Source organism: Danio rerio, chromosome 23, assembly GCF_052040795.2.
Source record: "Danio rerio strain M-AB ecotype USA chromosome 23, GRCz13ab, whole genome shotgun sequence".
Lineage (NCBI taxonomy): Eukaryota > Metazoa > Chordata > Actinopteri > Cypriniformes > Danionidae > Danio > Danio rerio.
In genome coordinates, this window is record NC_141043.1 from 38,628,831 (window position 1) to 38,648,713 (window position 19,883).

At 34.9% G+C, this 19,883-nt stretch overlaps 1 protein-coding gene and 1 long non-coding RNA gene across 4 annotated transcripts in view; one reads left to right on the plus strand and one right to left on the minus strand.

Annotated features, from left to right (window-relative positions):
• cmtr1 (cap methyltransferase 1) overlaps positions 1 to 19,883 on the minus strand; it is a 59,631-nt gene that overhangs the window by 33,555 nt on the left and 6,193 nt on the right. The window contains exon 2 of one of the 3 annotated variants that reach the window (XM_087305357.1): positions 15,114 to 15,283. The gene's annotated coding sequence lies outside the window, so the exon portion shown is untranslated. 3 annotated transcript variants of the gene reach the window in all.
• Positions 10,046 to 18,475, plus strand: LOC103909705 (uncharacterized). The gene is given in 2 exon segments (NR_170150.2): positions 10,046 to 10,241; positions 15,143 to 18,475. It is a non-coding gene; the product is annotated as an uncharacterized LOC103909705 (long non-coding RNA).

Genomic DNA, 19,883 nt, shown 5'->3' on the forward strand with positions numbered 1-19,883 from the left:
AAAGCTTTAGAGCAACTTTAATCAAACGTTTTGATCCACTTCAAATGTTGAGACTATATAGAGTAGGAATGATAAAAGAGCAAAATCTTAGAACACAGGCGAGATTAAAACTGTAAAATTTAATCTATGGATGATATGTTTTCTGGTAAATATGTCTTGTTTTTAAAATCTAGAGATGTACGTGATTAAAATGTGTGCGTGAATGCTAAAAAATTTTAAATACAGTTTAAATATATGATTTTGTATTTAGCTGTTTGCTTTAAAAGTTGCTTTTAACCAACCAGCATTTACAATAATTATAAAATAACCACAACTATAAATTATATTGTTACATAACCATAAATACAAGAGATAATGTTGTGGTGAAATTCATTCATTTACTCGTGTGATTACATCAAAATCTACACAAATTTTACACTTTATAATACAATGAAATCTTTGTAAAGTACCCATTTGACTCCAAAGAAACTAAACTAAACCTCAGCTTAGATCTCTAGGTTAAAACTATAGAGGTAAAGTTGGTTTTATATTCACACCTTTGTTCATTTAGCAGTCTCTATATTGTTTACCGTGTTACTTTGAATATTCGATCGGAATTAGCATACAAGTATGACTTCTAAACAACATTAACCCTATCGAATACACTGTGACCACTGCTGTACTTTGATAGCCATTTGCTGCTAATATGATTTGCCTATTTAGAATTAGCAAAGAATACTTTTCTGAAATTATATTAAGGAGAATGTCTGAATGTCCGAGTATGAAACCAACTTTACCTCTATGTTAAAGCTGCAGGGGGAGGTTTAAAACATATAATTGTCGTTGTGTACAGCGTATACATGTCAAAATAACGTTTCAGCCTTGTTCAGCTGCTCCTGCAAAACGACTCTAAATATTCGGTTTTTGGTGTAAAAGTGCAATCGTGAAAAAATAAGGGATCAATCTATGGCTATCGTTGTTGGTGGTACGTTTCTGCATATATTCAAGTTTATTGTGGACTTGTTACACCGCTAAAGGCTTATAAACATCAGCGTTAGACACATAAACAAAGTGAAATCAACACTCAGCTTCTCCTTAGGTTTCGATTTCACAAGAAATGATAGTGCGACACTCGTGAACGTACCTAAAAGAAAATAGGCAGCTATTATCCTGAGTCGCCTCCGAACTGTAATCTCATATTTGTATCCAATCTGCACAGTTTCTTCACGGTTTCTGCTTTAAGTTTTATTTTCAAATGTCAAGTCTGGCCCGCGTTCCACTCTCAGTGGGTCTTACCGTACTGCTGGTGCATGTTGATGACGTCACATGCGGGGTTACACAACAAGCGCCTGAAAGTTCACGCTAGTTTATGACAGAAAAAACGTTTATATACATATATATTATTGTATTTGCTGAACATTTCCAGTCAAATGCATAACAAGTCTTACGATATTATGCATTTTAGCATAACATGTGTAAACGAAGTGACAAAAAAAAGAAGAAGAGAAAGAACAAAATAAAACAAATCGAGAACAAGAGCTAAAATAACATTTAGCTACCATAGAGAAGAGGAGTTAAGCTTTTTAAGTATATTCATAGTTCTCATCGCTTTACGACTTGAAAGTCCTTTAAGAGTTTCAAAATAAATTTTTTAATCAGCCTTAAAATGGAAGATGTTAGGCTTCCTTTGGTTACACAGATGAAACTTGCCCAATAATATCAACAGATTTAACAAAAACAGGAGATTCTTATCTATACCTTTTTTATCTATATAAAATTTGACATCTCTTTTCTTAATAATAATTCTATGACCACTCAGTATAGTAAATAGACATTCAACATCAAACCAGAAATATTTTGATGACAGAAACGCAGAGTGGTGAAAAATTGGTTTGTGACTATTAATCACACACAATTTTACACCCCACCAGGGCCGGATTAACCAATGGGCCTTATGGGCACAGGCCCAGGGGCCCGTGCGCACTAGGGGCCCCTGCGAGGGGGGAGAAAAAAAGACAATTTCGGAGTGTCTTTTTTGGCTAATTGCAAAAAGCGCATCTAGTTGGATCGATGCCTGATTGATAGAGACAAAATGAGTAAAGAGCTATCATTCATTACAGTCCAAGTGGCGCACCTTGTAAGGCGCACAGTATCATCTTTTGACGCGATTAATCATGAACTCGGTTCGAATCCACCATCTGCTGAACTCGTGCTACTTTTTTTTCTCCCCATTACATATCAGATTGGAAATATATTTAATTTTAACAGGAAGGAAACATTTTTTTAAAATAATGCAAATGTGATATAAAGTCACAAGTGTCTCGTGGGTATTTAATAATGTTTAGTCTTATTATAGGTGCCTCCCTCTCTGCAAAAACTATATTGCTCAGACGACTGTATTTCCTCTGAGCAAAAAAATCGCGATCACATATTAATATTATTATTAGATTTATATTGCCTTTCTTTCTTTAACTAAACAGAATGCTGTAATTGGTCAAGCGCGGAAACGTCAGTTTTGTAATAACCCGCACTGAACTGAGCAGACTTCAGTTTAACGATATATCTGTCATAGATCAAAACTGAGTGGACAAGTGGATTTAACAAACGCGACAGAAAGAGGAGAGGAGGCATCTTTATTGAGGCATTTTCCATACACACCGACTTTTAAACAGACCCATGATCAGGAGAATGAGGGTACAGAAGAAGACGTTATGGTAACTTTAAATGATGAGAAGCTAGCATTAACCAGGCGGAGGAGGCTAACGGCAGCGCAGCGCGGACTGGATTCATAGTGTGAGAGACAGACAGAAAAGGAGAGAGAGAGGGAGAGAGAGAGAGAGAGGCCCAGAAGAGGAGAGAGACGGGAGAGAAGAGGTATAGTGTCTGTGATTTCGGATACTTTTAGGTTTATAATCAAGTCTTCGTCACGAGAAGAGTAGAGAAAATACAGGGAGAGGAGGAGAGAGACAGTAAATCAGTGTTTGTATTATGAAAGACTCAGATTCATAGAACTCAGATTCATAGAACTGGATTGGAGAAGCACTGTGCGTTAAATGCCATGGCAATAATAAGCTTTATAAGTTTGTAAAAGCAATACATTAAAATACCCTTAAAAAAAGAAAAAATATATTTATATATAATAATAATAATAATAATAATATATATATATATATATATATATATATATATATATATATATATATATATATATATATTTATAGTTTTTTTATTTTATTTTTTTAGTTTTATTAATATTTTATTCAATGCTTTGAAAAATAAGTTAAATCTTTGTAGACTATAAATACATATGTACTATATATCATTTATTTAAATATGTGGGCAACAAATTAAAGATTCATTTTATTTAAAAATTATTATATTATTCTTATTTTTTAAATTCAATTATAGGGCTGCGGCCAGGTAGGGGGCCTTACAAGACAATGTGCCCAGGGGCCCCTGAGTTCTTAATCCGGGCCTGCACCCCACAATACCCTTATCTGGAATAACAAGTATATTCTCCATAGGAACAAATCCATTTTTTGTGAAGAATGGTTAAATAAAAATATTTGGTCAGTAACAGACATAATGGATGGAAGGGGAAATTTTCTAGATCAGTGGTTAAACTGTGGTAGGTGTACCACTAGTGGTACGCAGGTTTACTTCTAGTGGTACGCGGAAGAATCACTGAGTAATGAAAGAAAAAAATATCACAATTTTAATCATTTGATGATTACAATAGCACCAATGTGATCAGCAGAGGCTGTTCTCTAAAACCTCCGATCAAAGCGATGTGCTTAAAATGTTTACTTTAGTGCATCGCGTCATCAGCTGCTAAAAAGCAATTCAATTGCCGCAGAACTAGAGAAAGAGGCGCGTGGTACTTGCAGAGCAGATACATGCTAGAGCAGTGGTCCCCAACACATGGGCCACAACGGCAGCAAAAGATGGCAGTTGTTTACATATCGCACCATTTTCATGCACAAGTTCATTATTTATAATGAAGGCGCAAGCAGCGCAACGAGCTTGCGTATTCCAGGTGTGCCTAGTTGAAAACATCTACACTTTTCAGAATGCCGCACCTCAAGTCACGTGACAAGAACAGACCAATCAGCTTCATATTTTGTGTGGAATAGCATTTTGTTAGACTAGTTATCTTAGAACACCCAAACACTGCAGAGCTTTTTAATTTTCTCCATGAATAAAACTCAGAGTATCAGAGTGCAGCAATGTTTTGTCAGCCTGACATCCTAATGATTTACATTAAAGTAAAGCAGTTTTCCTTTTCCTTTTAAGAACAGGGGTGTTTTTAATGAACTTTTAGAAGCACATTTTAATTTAAATGTTGAGGTTTTGATTTTGTTTTTTCTTTCTTTAATCTGCAAGGGCAGTTAATGTTCAAACTATTTATAAAGTTTAAAGTGGCTGAGGAGATGCTTAATTAGATGCTTAATTAGGCCTACTATGCTACTGTATTTCAATACTGGTCATTATGGTGGTACTTGGTGAGAATTTTTTTTCTGAGGTGGTACTTGGTGAAAAAAAGTTTGAGAACCATTGTTCTAGACTATAATACTTTTACCCTAAAACACGGATTTGCTTGTAATACAAAGCAGTTTTTCACTGTTATTAATGCAATACCCTCAGGTATAAAATGTTAATGAAAAGTTTCCTTTCCTATTCAAAAATTACTCCAGTCCTTCCCTTATTTAAATATTGGTGAGATTGAAATCAATAATAAACTTTGCTCGAATAAAAATTAAGACAAATTAGTATCCAATCGTGCTGCTTCCCCTATCAAGGATTAAGAAATAAGTTATATCATTGGATAAAAATACTGTTAAATATTTTAGAAAGGCATATCTTAAATTTCCAATTCTCCCCAAGGCAAAAGAAATACAATTTAAAATATGAAATGATATATACCCTTCCAATAGGTTTTTACACTTGAAATTTAATTTAGAATATTCACCATGCTATTTATGTAAACACTTAATTGAAGACACAGAACAGATATTTTTTACTTGCAGCACCGTTCAATCATTTTGGAAAAAAGTACAAGACTGGTTGATAATAAAGAATGTGGATGCTGAAGATTTGACTTTTACATTACATGATGTACTATATAGTATTACTAAAGATTGCTCTGTTTTGCACAATTCGATAATTATGATCATTGTATTAGCCAAATATTTTATTCATAAATGCAGATATTTCAAAACACCTCCATTACTCATTGTATTTATAGAAGAACTTAAAATGTTTTCGAATGCCCTGGCTAAAATGAATTTGTAGTCTCTGATAAAAAAACATGAATGAAAATAAATGAATTTATTTGTATCATATAACTTGATGTATATTAATTTATTTTTTATGTTTGTTTTTCACTCAAATGTTTAGTTTGTTTTTTGTAACTTGCCTTTTTTGTATTTTTGTATATTATTGTGTGTTGAGCCTTCCATGTGTGATACACAATTTGTGAAGCTGAATGTCATCTTGTTGTATTTGGATTTTGTATTTCCAATAAAAAACAATAAATAAAAAAAGGTTTGTGACTATTAAAACACCTGACCAGTGTAAATGCACAATCATACATTTACTTTAGCTTTGATGATGTGTTAAATACTATAAGTGCATTTTCAAGTGCACTCAACTACACATGTATGTAAAGTTATGCAATGTACGTGTAGCTGTGATTTTTGTAGAATAGTTATAGTTCATCAAATAATTATACACTCAAAACTGATGTAAAGTACATGTAAATCTATTTTATGCAAATATATTTTATTTATTGTAATAATAAATGTTTTAAATGTTCTTTAATTTATATAAATATGTAATATATAAACTAGTAAATCTATATACTGAAAAACATTTGAAAATGTAGGCTATGTTTACCATATGGGAACTACAGATTGGTCAGTAAGCTGCCCTTCTGTGCTCTGTTTGCAGTATCAAGTAGCCTTTAGATGATTTAAGCCCTGCTTAACCCTCATTAAGGTGAGGACATACCTATCATTAAAGGCAGATCTGCCCCAAACTCATTAGCTGCATCAGTGGTTCTTAATGCTCCAATGCTTTGTTCATAAGTCAGTGTTAAGAGGATTTAAAAACCCATTTGATTATCTGTTCACGTCATCCATTACAGCTAACAAGGGAACAATGAGATTGTGACTTAATCCACTGTTCTGCATCCTAAATGTCAACCTGGTTCACTTGTTTGTGTCTTTTACATACAGGGAAAAATGCTGTTATACAAAACGGAAAGTATTAATGCGAAAAGCTTTGGTTATGATTGGTAATGTTATAGCTTACATTATACTTCAAGACAGTAAGTAAAGAAAATACTTTCCAAAAATAACAAAAAGGGTCTGGATGCAAGCTGATATCTCTGAGAGATAAAAGTTGCATCCACTATTTAAACACAATATGATAAGTTGTCATAATGAGTAATTCTGAGATTATTCAATCCCAATAGAAGCAGAGAGTTCATTCGGAAACACTTGCAAATATATCAATTCGATTGGGAAATGATCTTCCCAGTTTACAAAAATGATGTTCAGAGAATGTTTTGGTACGTCCCTAATTTACCAAAAATAATTTTTGAAAGTTTTCAGAACATTCAAAATGTCCATTCAGCAGACACAGGACAGACACACGACGTCAGGTTGATGTTATACCCTTTAGTTTTGAGGACGTTACATTTTGTTTGGAAATGAAAATTGGGTTGATGTCAGAACTCAACATCAGTTGGATCAATGTCCAACGTCAAACCTAAAACCAACCAAATATCGACATCTAATGATGTTACAGCTTGACATTGTTGTAGACGTTACCACTATCAGATGTTGGATTTTGGTTGCCATACCTGATGAATGAATGCCAGTATTTAACGTCAATATGATGTTGGTTTAAGACAGGGCTGTCCACACTCGGTCCTGGGGGGCCAGTGTCCTGAGAGTTTAGCTCCGACCCTAATCAAACACACCTGAACCAGCTAATCAAGCTCTTACTAGGTATACTAGAAACTTCCAGGCAGGTGTGTTGAAGCAAATTGGAGCTAAAGTCAGCAGGACACCAGCCCTCCAGGACCGACTTTGGACACCCCTGGTTTAAGATGTTGGCTGAAGGTTGGATTTTGGTCACTTCCCAACACAACCTAAAGTCAACCAAATATCCATGTCATTTGACGTCGTTACTGGACGTCAAAATAACATCGTCATAAGACGCAGATTTTTGTCACCTGACGTCTGTGGAAATATAAATTTCTATCAACTAATTCCAAATGAACAATAATCTACGTACAACTGAAAAGTTATATTCTCTGGTTTTTAATTATATAATTTCATTAACATCCCAGCTAGGAAGGACATTAACCTTTTGTCTTTCTGATAACAGGCTAAGCCAATGTAATGCAAATTGTCAGTTTCACAGCATGGGGTGTCTATTGTTTTCTCTTTTCGATCAAATGGTCAGGCGGTTTCTGTCTCCAGAACAAGATGAGATTAGGCCTGAAAAAGCAGTTTACCCTGCCGACCACAACTCTTAATTTGCATACTTTGTTTAGCTATATCCCCTCCTCCTAAGAACACAATATAGCCATGAAATCTTTGACTAATTCAGACCTGTGTGAGACTTGTGAGAGACTTGTGAAAGAACTTGCAGACTGCGGACCTCTAGTAGGCTCTTGCAGACACATTGGACACCTTGAAGACGCTGTATGACTGCAGATTAACCAACACGTCTCAACAAAGGAATTCTGCTTGTTTCGAGTCTCCTGGACTGGGTTCTTCTCTTCTTTTCACTCATTTATTTTTTTACACGTCACAACCTAAATCTAAACTAATATTAACATATGACATTGTGTGACATTGTGTACAGATTAAGAAAAACGTTTTTCAAAAACGTTATCAAAATGTTTCATCCACATAAATGTTGAACACTTCAACAAAAAGTAGCTAGCTACACTACAAGTTACTTCCTAAAGTAGTTAGTTACTTTTCTCCACAAAGGTCTATATGGGAAAAGCCTAAATAAATGTTTTTGGCAATAAATTATATTGAAACGACTGCATAATTGTTCTTACTTTAGGTTAATTGCCAACTATTAATATAATTTATGGATTGAATTTCAGCTGTTGAAAGTAATAAATTAATGAAATAGGTGTTAATCCATGATATGTGACAATGGGCTCTATGCACAGCCATGTTTTAAAGCTGACGATAAACCTGTGAGTATTGTCAATTTTACAAGGTTGTTTTTACAGCATCCATGTTGTAATGTAATTACAATACATTCAGTTAAATAAACTTAAGATTTTATTTAGTTGGTCAAGCGTAAAATGAGAAGAAAGACCGTGTAACCACTAGCGTAGTCAGTAGCAACAGGCTAGTGTGATACACCATTGTGTATCCACTAATGAAAAATCCAGCTTAAACCAGCCTAGGCTGGTTGGCTGGTTGACCAGCCTGGTTTTAGAGGGGTTTTGGCCATTTCCAGCCTGGTCTTAGTTGGTCAGACTGGAAAATGATCAGCAAAATCCATCAAAAACCAGCTTGACCAACCTGGTTTTAGCTGGACATAGCTGGTTTTGGCTGGGCTCCCAGCCTGGCTAGGCTGGTCAAGCTGGTTTAAGCTGGTCTTCTCTCAGCCTGACCAGCTAAAACCAGACTGGAAATGACTGGAAACCAGCCTGGAAATGGCTCAAACCCCTTTAAAACCAGGCTGGTTGACCAGCAAAAACCAGCCAACCAGCCTAGGCTAGTTTAAGCTGGATTTTTCAGTAATGTTTATGTTGTTATTAATGCATCTATTTATTTATTTATACACTGTTAAAAGTAATTTGTTATCACTACTAATGACAAACAAAATAACATAAGCATGCACTGTGGGTTACCATGGCGATACTGGTTGTTTTTACTTCAGATGATATGAAGCTGCACCTAGGGAAAGACACTGAAGTCTCAATGTGATTTTGTTTCTCCTGATAATTCAGGTATGTTTCATAAAAAGTAAATTTGTATATTATTATGACTGTGGAAAACATGTGATTACACATTTCCTTTGTGTTTTAAAGTGAATAGCTGTTTTAAAGTTGTTAATTGAGAAGAGTGATTCAGATGAAAGTACCAGTAAAATGACAGTTGGTCTGAGTTTGTTATAACTGACTCCCACGTAAATGATATACATTTTACTCAGTATGTGATAATTGAACAGAAAATGACTTATTATTTGTATATATTGGATATATATATATTTGATAATGTATAAAGTTTATGAGAGTAGAGAGTAACATTGGTAATTGGTGTCAAGTGTAACTGTTAACGTACAATTTAAATGATACAGAAAGAAAAAATGAAATAGATAGTTGATAAAGAATTTTAAGTGTATTCTGTGTCCTACTGATAAATATATAGAAGGTATAATATTTATATGTTATGATGAGAGAGTAGAGAGTTTGTAAGTATTTAAAGACTTCATTGTTGTAAAATGAAAACAAAACTACGTTTGATTAAATGAAACATGATTTGTGAGGATATGTTTGCTATAATATCACTGTTAATAAACTGATGCTACTAAGCTGCGCCTGTGGAAAGACACTGAAGTTTCAATGTCATTTTGTTGCTCCTAATAATTCAGGCACTTTTTATCTGCCTTCGAGTTCAGCGACCGGGACCCGTAACACTAGCGCAGAAATTCCATTGAAAATACTGGGGTAAAATAAACTGTCATATTTTAAAGACAGGGCAGGGGGAAATGGAATTTAATGCAGTGCTTCTTGTCCAGTCTGAGACCCACAATATATCAAATATCTAACAGGCAGTGAAGATCACAGATTTTTAAAGAAATCAGATCTGAAACGTGACAGTATATAGTAGGTCTATAAAGCAGTTGCAAAGTCCTTATATTCAATTGTGTCCACCAAATAATAAACTTAATCTAAATATCTGCTTTAATCCAGAAATATTTATCCAAACACTCAAACACACACACTCTTCAACTGAGTCTCTTCACAAAAACACAGAGAGGATTTGATGTGAACATGTGACCACCTTATATAAGCACCCACAGCTTTAAAAGAGTCTGGAGGTGTCAGGAGAGTTCAGATCCGTCTGTGGAGTGTGTGTGCTTGTGTGTGTGTGTGTGTGCGTGGAAGGGACGGTTTGGTTCTCTGGCCAGAGGGACTGATCTGGTTGAAAAGAAGCTCTGCTGAGATGTTCTTCCGCATTCCTCTCCTGACACCCGGATACATTCGATACCTGCAGGTGAGGGTCCTGTTTCTACAGCTAAAGGAAATGAGTCTCCAACAACGACTTCTTTTCTTTACATTAGATATGGCTATATATCTACTTAGAATCCTTTTTTGTTTAGTTATATTAACAAATATCATGGACCTGTGAATCATAATGTATCCAAGACTGAATCATGTTTTATATCTGCACATGTATCTGTTTGTATTGTGTTCATTTCTCTTAAGAGGACAATACAGGGTTTTCTTAGTCTTTTTAGCTATTAAATTGATGTACAGCATGTATATGTTGGATTCTTGTAATGCTTACAGTTAGTTATGAGTAGGGCCAGACGGAATCTGTGGACATTTTTTTTTTGCTATTTCTGCAGAGAATTTTGGTAAAAATCTGCGGATTTCTGCGTAATTATTTTAGGAGTATCAGAACTAAATAATAAAAAGTATTATCTTTTTAACTTTTATTTATTGTTTAAAATGCAAATCCAATTAGATTCACTTTATTTGGTAAACAAAGCAAGTCTCTCATATAATATCTCTACTAAAAGACAAAAAATGATTATTTACAAACTGCATTGTACATAAATCAGACGAACATTTTCACATTAGTCAATAATATTACTGTCATTAATTAAAAAACTGAATAAATATAATTTTACACACATTTACTCATATAAATAAACAGAATTAATGATGTGCTAAAAATCTGCGGAAGTCTGCGCGTGCAGATTCCGTGTGGGCCTAGTTATGAGTAAAAATGTATGCTAAATAATCAAATCATACTAAAAGTGAATGAGCGTAAGACAGTTAAAGAAACACACACACACACAAAAACTATTAAAAATAAAAAAATGAACTGTAATTTACATGAACAACCCAGACAACACTCAAAAAATGATGCTTGTTTAAACTACTTATTTAATATTTAATAGTTGAACCAACATTGAAATCTTAAGTTTTTTGGTGGTGTGGTGGTGGAGTGGGTTGCACAATCGCCTCATAGCAAAAAGGTCGCTGGTCGAGCCTCGGCTGGGTCAGCTGCCATTTCTGTGTGGAGTTTGCATGTTCTCCCCGTGTTCGCATAGGTTTTCTCCAGGTGATCTGGTTTCCCCCACAGTGCAAAGACATGTGGTACAGGTGAATTGGGTAAGCTAAATTGTCTGTAGTGTATGAGTATGTATGAATGTTTACCAGTGATGGGTTGCGGCTGGAAGGGCATCCGCTGAGTAGAACATGTGCTGGATAACTTGCCAGTTCATTCTGCTGTGGTGACCCCAGATGAATAGAGGGACCAGACTGAAAAGAAATTTGAATGATGTTCAATTTGTAAAAATGATGATGTTAACTTAATTTGTGTAGGGACAACATTTGGAATTGGACGGAATTTTCATTTTTTACAGTGAATAGATTGTTTACCACTCCTAAAAAAGTCAATAATAGTCGATTTGTTAATCTGCAAAGTTTAACTTTAATAATCAAGTGTTGTCAAAGCAAAGATCAAGGTCCCATAATTCAATTTAAAGGCAAAAATAAATAAATAAACAAAAAATAAATAAATAAATAAACAAAAAAAGAAATAAAATTTTTAAAAAATGTACCTTTTTGAGTCTTTTTAAACCTTTTGGACCTTTTTAAATCAGAATGTCTGTCCAGATTAATGTTGAGTAATTAAATCCTGAGCCCAGTGGCATGAGACGCTTGCTCCAAATCTCTAAAACTCTCCTGGCAGCTATTTTAAGACACAGACTGGTCTGGAATTAACCACCTCCGATGTTTTGCTGTTTGTTTTTTATCAATGATGCTCAAAGATGTAATCCAGAAGCACTGTAAATAGACTCTGTAATCTGTTATATACACTGTGTTGTTTATAAACACTTCAAATCGTCTTCAAGGAAACTGCTTAAATGCATGATTATATTGAAAAGCTCAATCGTCTTATTCCTAATCTAGGAAATACAATAATACTTCTAACACCTTCCTGGACTGATCTCTCATTTAACAGTTTTTAAAACAATAATCAAGTCTCTAAAAGAAGCCTTTACTGAAAGTTTCTTCAAAGAACCATTTGTTTTGATCATGTGAAGAACATTATAATAATCTAAAGAATCATTTTCAACAATAAAAAATACTTTTGTGAATTAAAAACATTATTATCATGCAGTGCCAATACAGAACAGGGTTGCCAGGCTTTCACAACAAATCTAGCCTAAAGTATCAAACTATGCCATCACACATTTGGAACTTAAAGTAAATATTTAACATCACTGTATGCATTATACTGTTTCATGTTTGAAAATAAATGTACATTAGTAATTACTAATTGCACCCCATAGAAATGTAGTCTATTTCATCATCCCACCCTTATTATTAAAATAAAAATTTGGCAAAGAAAATTATTTAAACGCAACCATATAAACATAATTAACGCAATATTTCAAGCCTTTAACCCAGGGGTGTCCACACTCGGTCCTGGGGGGCCAGTGTCCTGGAGAGTTTAGCTCTAACCCTAATCAAACACACCTGAACAAGCTAATCAAGCTGTTACTATGTATACTAGAAACTTCCAGGCAGGTGTGTTGAAGCAAGTTGGAGCTAAAGTCAGCAATACATCAGCCCTCCAGGACCGACTTCGGACACCCCTGCTTTAACCCGTGGACTAAAAAACAACCCATGGAAGTAACCAAATACCTCGGGAAAACCATGGAACTGGCAACACTGATAAAGAACCATAATGCATTCTAACAGGATATCCATAAATGCTGACCTCTGACCTATTGTCTTTAGGCAAAAAAAGTCTAAGTATGAGTGAAATAATCCTACATGAAAAAAAAAACTATAGTAATTAATAGTTAATTTGAAAGTGTTTTTGAACCATGTATAGTGAAGTGTATTCTACATACACACTCACTGGCCACTTTATTAGGTACACCTTACTAGTACCGGGTTGGACTACCTTTTGCCTCCAAAACTTTTTTTGAAAATCCTTTAACCCTTTATGCCATAGATCAACAAGCTGCTGGAAATATTACTCAGAGGCTGCGTCCGAAACCGCCTACTACTCAGTAGGTACTGCATTTGAATTTAAACGTACTACTCGGCCGTTAGAAAAGTACGTTCTATACAGTATGAACTTGAAAAGTATGAATGGAATTCCGACGTACTACATCCGCCATTTTGTCATGGTCACGTGACCTGCCTGCGTCAATTGCGTCGCTTTACTCCCATTCATGAATTCACTCGCGGGGCATCATGGGATAGCGCAGCATGCATGGGATGCGCACTCTAGAATCTCGCCGGAAGTAGTAAGTCATCCGGGTACTTCTAGCATACTGTTTTTCTAATTCTATGATTTCGGACATACTACTCGGCTCGACTACTGATTTTAGCGTACTATATAGTATGGAAGTATGCGGTTTCAGACGCAGCCAGAGACTTCAGTCCATATTGACATGACTGCATCACGCAGTTGCTGCAGATTGGTCGGCTGCACAACCATGATGCAAATCTCCCTTTCCACCACATCCCAAAGGTGCTCTATTGGATTGAGCTCCTGTGACAGTGGAGGCCATTTGAGTACAGTGAAGTCATTGTCATGTTCAAGAAACCAGTCTGAGATGATTCATGCTTTATGACATGGTGCGTTATCCTGCTGGAAGTAGCCATCAGAAGATGGGTACACTGTGGTCATAAAGGGATAAACATGGTCAGCAACAATACTCAGGTGGGCTATGGCGTTTACACAATGCTCAATTGGTACTCACAAACCAAAAGTGTGCCAAGAAAATATCCTCCACATCATTACACCACCACCACTGTCTGAATGTCAGACACTGAATGTCACAGCAGAAATCGAGACTCAGACCATGCAACGTTTTTCCAATCATCTATTGTCCAATTATGGTGAGCCTGTGTGAATTGTAGCCTCAGTTTCCTGTTCTTAGCTGGCAGTAGTGGCACACTACTTGTGGTCTTCTGCTGCTGTAGTCCATCTGCCTCAAGGTTTGATGTGTTGTGTGTTCAGAGATGCTCTTCTGCATTTGAGTTACTGTTGTTTTTCTATCAGCTCGAACCAGTCCGGCCATTCGCCTCTGACATCTGGCATCAACAAGGCATTTGCGCCCACAGAACTGCCCCTCACTGGATATTTTCTCTTTTTCTGACCATTCTCTGTAAACCCTAGAGATGGTTGTGCGTGAAAATCCCAGTAGATCAGCAGTTTATGAATTACTCAGACCATTCTGGCACTAACAACCATGCCACATTCAAAGTCACTTAAATCCCCTTTCTTCCCCATTCTGATGCTAAGTTTGAACTGCAGCAGATCGTCTTGACCATGTCTACATGCCTAAATGCATTAAGTTGCTGCCATTTGATTGGTTGATAAGACATTTGAATTAACGAGTAATTGGACAGGTTTACCCAATAAAGTGTATACATTGTACATATATAAACTGTAATAGATATGGTAGTATATTTTAGTTGTTATTACAGTAAACTGTGCTGTATTGCCATAACATACCCTGTAGCTGTGGTACAGAAGTACAGAAATTCATTTGTTTATAGTACTATAGTTGTTGTGTTTCCATAGCAACTATACAATTACCACAACAGATTAATTCATGTACTTTATTGACCTCATTATACAAAGAGCGATTCAGCTCTCATAGAAATAACAAACAGCAGAAAACGATCACTTGCGCTACAAACAAGTGTGTTTATGACTATAGATAAAATTTAAAATCCTTTAATTACAAAATTTCAATGGCTGCACGCCTACACCAGCTCTTACGTGAAAAATAAGGTTAAAAGTGTGGTTCAAAATAACTATAAATTACTAAAGTATTTCTGGATGTTTCGATGTCAATGAAAACAGACGTAAATATAAAACAACATACTCAGTCATCTGTCTTGTGTGTTCAGACTCAGGCAGCGCGGACTGGTCTGCAGACGGAGGGCCCTGTCGTACCCAGATTTGCCATGCTGTTGGGCCTTCTGGGTATTGGGATGTCAGGATACAGCTCTCGACAGCTGACCCTACACTACAAACCATCACCACATCTCCTGCGGTGAAACACAAAGAGAAAACGCACCCATTTTGACTAAAGGTGCAACATTTCTTCAACACATTCCAACAACATCAGTATTACCAGTCAACCACATCATGCTGAAGTTTGTGGTCTTGCTTTGGTTGCGAGGATGGCCGATCTTCAACCAAGCCTTTCCAAACGTATTCTCTGGCAACAATTTGATTTAAGTTTTAGAATCTAGGTAAAATGGGTCTTTCTACGTGCTATCTCAATGCACAAATATCTCAAAATTTCACTTTGTGAAGTTTATTCATAAACAAATTTCGAGAGGATCACGTGCTTATGATTGTTTGCAGCTGTTCCAATTTTAGCTAATGACTGATTATCCTATAAGACGATCCTTAACTCACTATAAATAACCAGACTTTTCTCATCTCAATATCTTCGTCTCGAAGAAACCCCCCCCCCCCCCAACCCTACTTTCCCACCTTTCAAACGGGCGTCACGGTGACCAGCGATTAGCGCTGTTGCCTCACAGCAAGAATGCCCCTGGTTTAATTACTTTCCAAACCAGACGGCATTTCTGTGCGGAGTTTGCTTGTTCTCTCTTTATTTTTTTGCGCTCCTCCTCTCATGTTTTACCTGCCGCAATTAAAGGCCCCTGCACATTTTACTGCAAGTTAAATGCAACCCAGGCTCATTCTGAAAACGTAGTCCCGTGGACGTTTCTGAAGAATTTGATTAAAGATTAGTAAAACAACTTAATTCCTCCTGTGTATTAACATGAATTAATTGATCACCTTAAGACCAGTGGTAGGGAACCTATGCATTTTTCTCTGTTTCTTGTGTGTAGGCTCAGAAATTTTACTTTTATAGTGACGAATAAGTTGTTTTCATTGCCTTTAATGCAAAATTTTTAATTATAAACTTAGGAGACTGAGAAAAATGCTCATTTTAGTAGTTAACTCTTAATATATACAGATGTATGTACACCCCCAATGGCTCTTTAAAAAAATGCATTTGCCAAAAAAATCAGAAATGGCACTTTGCTGAAAAAAGGTTCCCGACCCCTGCCTTTAGACTAACAATGTGTAGTAGCAAATGAAACCTATTTAAAACATAAAATATTTGTATTTCATGATGACGTTAATATAGCTTAAAAATACAACTGACGTTTTTAAGTAATTTGTTCGATTAAATGAAATGGCTTTTAATTTGAATGAGTTATTAAACATTAATTTAAGTAGTTTTCACTTTAGTTTATTTTAAAAATGTTAACAAATGGAAACTCGTTGTATATTGTTAATGCCTATGAATAATGCTAAGCTTTTCAAATCAATATCTCGGGTGTTTTGTAAGCCATTTTAACATATGAAAATGTTTATTTATTTAAAGGTCCCATGAAGTACTTCGAAATATGCATTTTTATTCGATGTTTGATGTAATCTCAACCAAAACACAAAAAAAGGCTGGGACATAGGGTAGCTCCTCCCCCTTTTTAAATGCAAATGAGAATTGTCTTGAAGGGGCAGGGCATGTCAGTTACAAGAGAGCATTTGATTGGTTATGATTTGAGGTGACAAACCGTAAATCCATTTAGGCGAAAGTGACAAACTACAAGCTATAAACTACATGTTTGTATCAGTTTAATATGTGGATTTTGTCACTGTTTTGGAGCACACTAGCTTATAGATATCTTGAAAACTACGATACTATCTTCTAAATATCTTTATTTTAATTTCATGGGACCTTTAAAACATATTTTAAATGTTTATTTATAAAAATGTTATTGGAAAATAACGTCTTGAAGAATGAACAACACTCTGAAGACAACAATATAAATATACTTAAATGAAACCTAAAATAACTCTTCACTGTATTTTTAAGTTGTTCATGTTCATTATTAGGGTTTATTGTAATACTGAATAATGGAACATGTTTATTTTTGGGACATAAAATATGGTAAAGCTTCTGATTTTACCAAAAATGCATGTAAATGTCCTAAAGAAACACAAGGCTGTAAACTGGGCAGAATTAAGCATTTAGCATTAATGCTTAAGTATGACCGCAGCTTTTATTGATTTCTTTAAAGTCAATTTAAGAGACATATTGCTGTAATGAACAGATTCGATTTCAGCAGGTCACCTTCATAACAGTGAGTCACCGTTTACAAGGCTTCATCTTTAAAATACACACTGAGCATTTAATATCGCATTTGTCCAAGGCAGGCAATTTCTCTCTGGCTGTCTGGAAATGAGTTATTCTTTGTTATATAAACTGTAGGTCAAAGACGAGATGTCCCAATCTGAACTGAAAACAATCATCAAATTAAATTGACAAAGTATTTTTATAATCATATTAGAAAGTATATAACCTTTGCGAAAAATAAAATGTGAAAATGTATGGGTGACGTAATGGTTTATCGGCATTCATTCAAATTTAAACAGATATGTACTTTTTAAAATATATATATAAGTAAGTAATGGCACCCAAACTGTATATATATTTAAGATGAGATGCTTCTTGTTGACAATGTTATATTGGCAAAGCACAAAAATACAACAATATAATAGTATATTAAAAACAAACAACTCATAAAAATCCAAAAATACAACAATGCCACTATTATCCCTTAAAATTGATTCTAGTTCATAATTATTATCCCTGACATATATCTAGTAAATTAATAAAATAATGTATATTGCAGAAATGTTATTTTATTGATTTACTATTTCTGAGGAAATGCATAAAAGACCCTTTTTACAACTATTATACGTTCTATGAATTTAATATTTTGTATCATTTCATTTGTTTATAAAAACACTTTGAGTTCCAATGGAAATATACAGTTGAAGTCAGAATTATTAGCCCCCCCCTGTTTATCCCCCCATTTCTATTTAACGTAGAGCAGATTTTTAAATACATTTCTAAACATAATAGTTTTAATAACTCATCTCTAATAACTGATTATTTTATCTTTGCCATCATGAAAGTAAACAATAGGGGATAGGGGAATTAGGCAAGTTATTGTAAACCGACGGTTTGTTCTGTAGACTATAAATATCCATATAGCTTAAAGAGGCTAATAATTTTGACCTTAAAATTATGTTTAAAAAAAGTAAAAACTGCTTTTATTCTAGCTGAAATAAAACAAATAAGATATATTATCAGACATACTGTGAGAAATACTGTGAGAAACTTTTTTAAACATAATTTGGGAAATATTTAAAAAAAGAAATTTAAGAGGGGCTAATAATTCTGACTTCAACTGTATATTTGAGTGTATAATTATTTGTGCTAATATGTATTTACTTTCTATTCACTGTAAAGCATGTATTTATACACTGTTTAGCTTTGAGAGCAGGACAGTATTTCTTTTACTTGGGTGTTCAGAACTCATCATCTGGCTTTTTTTCCAGTTTGTGTTTGGCACTGTGGTTTGCCAGCCCCAGTGTCACGCAGAAAGTAGACAGAGCCAGAGTTTAACCAGCTGAAATGCCCATGAAAGACGCTGACCTGTAGAAACTCTCTCCTATACTCTAAAAATGATTTTTGCTGCTTGTTCAAACTACTTATTTAATATGAGCTGAATTGACACGATTCTTGAGTTTTTTGAAGGACAACTTAATGTTTTTATGTTCAACCTATATTTGTAAAAACAATTAAGTCAACTTAACATGAAGGAATTGTGTGGAAGCCAGCATTTTTTACAGTGTAGGCATCTGATGTAAATGATCTCTTAAGGCAAGACACTGCAGGTGAACAGGGTAAAAGTTTATATAAAATGTAATTATTTACTTTCCCAACTGACATTAAGAACTGCAAAAAAATGTGCTATGTGTTTTTTATAATGTTTTGCTTACATATGCAAATGAGCCATTACTTCATTAAGAATGCACTGCTTTGCAGTCCAAACATACTAGTGTTTTTATAAAGAGATTTTCATTCATTCATTAATTTTCCTTCAGCTTTGTTCCTTTATTCATCAGGGGTAGCCACAGCGGAATGAACCGCCAACTTATCCAGCAAATGTTTTACACAGCAAAAAACTTTTCAGCTGCAACGCAGTACTGGGAAACACCCATACGCATTCATTCATACTCATACACTATGGTCAATTTAGTTTATTCAATTCACCTATAGCGCATGTCTTTGGACTGTAATCACCCGGAGGAAACCCACACCAACATGGGTAGAACATGCAAACTCCATACTAAAATGCCAACAGACCTAGCCGGGACTTGAACTAGCAACCTTCTGGCTGTGAGACGACAGTGCTAACCACAGAGCCACTGAGCTAGAGATTTTGTGAATCTTTTTGTCTCATCATAATTCAGAAAATTATGTGAACAGCCAGACAAGAAATATTTACTGCTCAAAAAGGAATACTTGGAGTCACATTGTATTGTTTCATTTATTTATTTATTATTAAATGTTTTAAAATAAGCTTCTCCTGCTCACCCAAGTGGCATTTATTTAATCAAAAATAAAGTAAAAATTGTAAAATAGTGAAATGTTATTGCACTATAAAATAACTGCTAAAAAGTGGTTTATAATTTAATTTAGTCATTTATTTCATTGATTTTAATGATGAATTTTCAACTTCATTACATTAGTCTTCAGAGTCATATGAT